The following is a 5,256-nucleotide window of genomic DNA, read 5'->3' as shown; positions in this document are numbered from 1 at the left end:
AATTAATTTCAAGAGAGAATTTAGTCATGGTGTACTTTAAAACAGATTGGCCATTGCAATTACAACTAGAGCCTGGGGAAAGATATACATTACTTAAACAAAAAGTTACATGAATTAAAATGGCTTGCCTTCAAGATCCAGATAAAACAGATTGTGAAAGACTGCTTACAAAAACAGTGAAAATATAACATGCACAGATCAAAGACATAGAACATAGTGTTTAAAATAAATTCCTGGACAGAAATCAATATACCAACTTAAAGGACAAGTTTGGGAGTCACATTTTAACACTTATTTGCTGCGTGATACTGAGAACAATATTAGTTTCCCATGCCTCCATTTTCTCACTTAGAAGATGGGTGTCAAAGTACTTATATCATATAGTTGTTAATAGGATGCAAAGTAATGTATAAAAATTGCTTGGTGTGGAGCATAGCAAATAGTAAGTGCTCAAAAAATAGCCTCTCTTAGTATGGTAGTCTCACGTAATTCTTAACAACTTCCTATTATACTGATCAAAGAATTTAACTTTCTCTTCAAGCCTTATTAAAGGAGAGAGAATTACCATATGTTTAAATGTTAACGACTTCAGGAAATTAGACTCGTTTAGCATTGAATAATTTGAAGAATGAGACTAAGTTTGCTGTCATTTTAAATTTACACATTTCCCCAGCCACCTTTCTCAGGGCCCCCTTGACCTCGCTGTTCCTCAGACTGTAGATGAGGGGGTTCAGCACAGGGGTGAAGACAGTGTAGCATGCTGACACGACCTTATCAAGGTCAGCTGACCTGTAGGATTTGGGTCTCATGTAGGTGGAAATGGCAGCTCCATTAAAGAGTCCCACCACAGCCAAATGTGAGGAGCAGGTGACAAAAGCCTTCTTGCAGGCTTCTCTAGAATGCATCTGGAGAACAGCTGCGACGATAAAACTGTAGGAGGTCAGGATGAGGGAAAAGGGGACCAGAAGCATTAACACACAGCAGATGTACATTACATTTTCGAAGACTGATGTGTCAGCAGAAGCCAAACGCACCAGCATGGGGGCCTCACAGAACAAATGGTCGATCTCACGTGCACCGCAAAATGGGAAGCTCAGGGTAGCAGCAGCCTGCATGAGCCCATCAGCTGCCCCCAGGAACCAAGACCCCAAAGTCATTCTCAGGCATAATTGCTGGCTCATGAGGACAGGATATCTCAGTGGATGGCAAACAGCCACGTAGCGGTCATAGGACATGGCTCTAAAAGGAAACTCTCGCCGCCACCCAGTGTGAGTGAAAAAAGAGCCGCAGCACACAACCAGCAGGGGAGATGGACTTCTTGCCAGTCAAGTAGTCAGCAGCCATTTTGGAAATGATCGTGGCAACCAGCATCACATCCATGAGGGAGAGTTGGCTCAGTAGGAAATGCATGGGTGTGTGGAGCCGGGGGTCCCAGTAAATCAGGAGAAGCATGACGACATTGCCCATAAGAGAAGCAATGGCCGTTGTCAGCACCACCATGAAGAGAAAGAGGTGGGGTCTTGTATGTTTAAAGAGTCCTAGAAGAATGAAGTCTGATGTTGTGTTTCTCTTCTCCACGATTTCTTCTGGTGTGATTCTGCAAATGGAAAAATAGAGAAGGAAGGGACTTTCATCATCTACAAACCTTAGTTTGGCTTCATAACTTCTGCACATGTGCTGGATATGGAATCCAAGGTCCTGACTCAAAGCCCTACATCCCAGTTAAGATGCTTCTGCTTGACCTGTTATTCCACTTCTCTGTAACTCAGCCTTTCACTGTTTTAAATAACGTTAGTCTATGTATTTCACACAATGATATATTGGTTGGTTGGTATAATAGATCAAAATGAATCAAAAGTAGAAAAAAGCTTTCAAAGATTATAGAATTGTAAGTAGTTAATTTGGCTGTTTTTTATATTATTTAATAATTATTATTATTGTGCTTTTCTTATGTGTACTGAAACCAAAATTTAACCAAGTTAGAAAATAAACACTTATTTAAACATTTGCTATTTATATTTCTTTGAGTCTTAGATGAATTCTTTTCAAATTTTGGAAATTTTAACATACTCAAATTAGTTATTTTTTTAAGAAACAAAAAATTACAGCTATTTCACTGTGGGTTACAAGGGCCACAGAAGGGAACAGATGAGTATAACAAAGTTTCCCCACTGAAGGAACATAATATCCCCAATAATTGATGAAAATGTTACTTCCTCTCATTAAATAACTATTTTTATTACCTGATTTTAAAGTGCGGCTATGCTAGTTCATCACTCTCTGCTCTGAAACCTTCAGTCTGTTTCCATCACACTTGGAATAAAATGCACATTTCTTTCCCCAGCTTACTAGGACTTGGAGCCATGCCCTACGCATCGTTTCACGACACAATGTACCGTCATGGAGGCTTGCAACGATCAGGTGAGTATGAAAGGCAAGCATGAGAGGACCTTTGATGAGAGTAAATGCTTGGAGAGCATAGCAATAACTATAACAACGAGTAAGGTGATTAAAAAGAAAAGGAAGCAGTTTTAAAACAACCATATTACATGAAGCATAATTATTAGTCACAGGTGAAGTATAAATATATCTGAGAGGAAAAATATTTTAAAAATGCTTAAATTACATATTTGGCCTATCTTCTGAGGATGGTTGTTTAATATTTAACAAAACAGATCTATTTTCTTTGGAGACACAAACAAAATGACTGAGCCCACAGAAATGAGCATGGCTTTATGAGGAAGGGTTCACAGATTGAGAGCTGCTATACACTGAACATAAGTAAGATTTTTTAGTGTTTGACATCGTTTAAACTCCATACTAAGAACAAAACTTGTAAATTCATGAAGAGCAGAAGAGCATATAGGTGCATGGAGCCAACTCTCCTCTTTTATTAGCAGAAAAATGCACAAATTTGCCAATTTTGTTTATGGACAGGTTTGCAGACCTCTTTATTTCTGACATGGACAGTCCAAAAATATTTCATCCGAAGCCTTAGAGACACAATACCCTCTGAGCCTGTTTTCTGGAATTGTCTGGTAATTGATTGGTAATTGTTTACTACAGAGACAGAGATAGTGATGATGCTTTATAACCCGAAGGGTTTGATTTTGTGAATACTCTAATACTATAAAAATTAGGCGGCAGACAGAGCCCATGTCTTGCAGAGCCATTTAACACATAGGCAGTCTCTTTAAGAGACCTATGGAAAGTCAGTGCTAATGGCTCATTAAAGTGCTACCTCCACCACGTCAGCATTCACGTTTGAACGGATACAACAACACACAGGAACACCAGCACCTTTGCGATGGCTTGTTTAACCACTGATACCAGACACATAAGCAGTCTACCTAATCGAGGCCTTGCCAAGCCTTAGTGATTTGCACTACCTCCTATCTAGTGCATTCAGCTCCTTGTTTTGTACACTATTTAAGATATCTTTCTCCTCTTATAGCCACAGACCGTGATTCCTTGCCTGCAGGCTCTCTCAGCCTCCATTATAACTTTAAACCACCCTCAGACTGATCATATTGATGTGGGGATGTATGGATAAAGAACTCTGGGCTCAAGATACAGAACTCCTGGTTTGAGAATCATTTTCTATATATGTGATGAGGAGTCAGTTACTTAACCTTGCTGCATTTATATGTTTTAAATTACAAAGCTTCTTAACAGATTACTAAAATAATTAAGATATTTTGTGCATGAATGAATTTTGAAGTAATTTCCAAAGTCATTTTGCACATTGAAACAAAATTATTAATTTCAATTTTATTTGTTGGTCTATATCATTAGTTGCTATTTTTCCCACATAAACAATAGCTAGAAAGCCATGGCACAAAATGTCAATTTGATCATTTAACTGAATGCTCTGGAAATGTGAAGATGAAATAGATAGATGATAGAGAGATACACACATGGACACACACACACACGCACGTGTGTGTCTAAATAAATAATAAATTTGGAACCATGACTCTTTAAAACAAAAGTGTAGTAAATAAATAAGTAACTCTGTAATATCTTCCTCTATTGTGAAAAATTGTGATGTATGGTATTTTAGTAAATTAGGCTTTGCAACATACTATAATAGATAATTTAATAGGAAGGTCAATATAAAGGTATTACTTAATTTCTTGTACATAACTAATGCAGCTTGATCTTTTTCACTAAATATCATACAAAGAATTTTTAATAAAGAATTTATTGGCTTTATGGATATATAAATGCATTCACTTGCTAAGTGAAACATTTAGCCTTTAACTAAAAGTCCATATTAACTCAGCAAATTATGAGAATATTATAAGTATTTCTTCTTTACATGAATTGTGGACCAAATTAATGTTAGGCTATTAAATAAGGTGACTGAAATTGAGTGCAGTCTTTTTTTTAAATGTGCGTATATATTTTCGTGAAGTGAGAGAAATACTTCCCCTCCAGGAATAGGTTATGGATAGTTTTCCAGGTATACATGTACACATCCTTCAGAGAAAGAAAAGGAAACTGTTCTTCATTATTCTTAAAGTAACAAAATAGTTTGCCCCCAGAATTTCTCTTATTTATTCTAGGCCCTTTATTTAGAGAATGTTTGAGGAATTCTGTGTCTATTAATCCCAAAATCACGCCCTTTCTGAAGCTCGTAGGGAAATTGATTACAGTCTCCTTCTCCACATTGCACTGACTTGTAAGCTCTAGTAGAGATCATCGTCATAAACTGTTGGAGTTTCCTTCCACAATCTCCTTTTCTCTTCCTTCTGCCATTCTGCCCTCAACAAAGAAAGTGCCTCTATGTCCAGAAGATATTGATATAACATGGTTAATTTCTTGAAACAGCCACACAGTTCATTGAAACAATCCACTATCATGAGCTCAGTAATTTGAATGAATTGATTGCTTATTCAAGAAGATCTATTAGCCTACTGGTTTTGGGTGGACCAGCCCACAACTTACGTCTTCAGAATATATGTGGACAATGGGGAGACTTTTATTTTGTATCATTTGTGAATAAAGTCTTACAAAGTTTACTCTGCAACTCAAAATTCAGATGTGGCATACTAAACACTTCATAAATATGAATCACCTGAAATTACTTACTAATATAAAGGGAAAATAATTCTCAAATTAGACTCACCTCTATGGTAGACAGTCAGAATCCCTGAGACATGGACGTGGTAGTGGATCTTTCTAATAGGTTGACTACAAATCTTTGCTTACATCAGTGTTGAGGGTACCTCTTCCTCCTCCTGGCCTCAGGCC

At 37.3% G+C, this 5,256-nt stretch overlaps 1 pseudogene; it reads right to left on the bottom strand.

Moving 5' to 3' along the window:
• Positions 1-634: 634 nt before the first annotated feature.
• On the bottom strand, positions 635-1,674 carry LOC123284104 (olfactory receptor 2T12-like; annotated as a pseudogene).
• Positions 1,675-5,256: the final 3,582 nt, after the last annotated feature.

This window comes from Equus asinus, unplaced genomic scaffold, assembly GCF_041296235.1.
Source record: "Equus asinus isolate D_3611 breed Donkey unplaced genomic scaffold, EquAss-T2T_v2 contig_655, whole genome shotgun sequence".
NCBI classification, from domain to species: Eukaryota; Metazoa; Chordata; class Mammalia; order Perissodactyla; family Equidae; genus Equus; species Equus asinus.
This window is presented reverse-complemented; position numbering and strand designations above follow the sequence as displayed.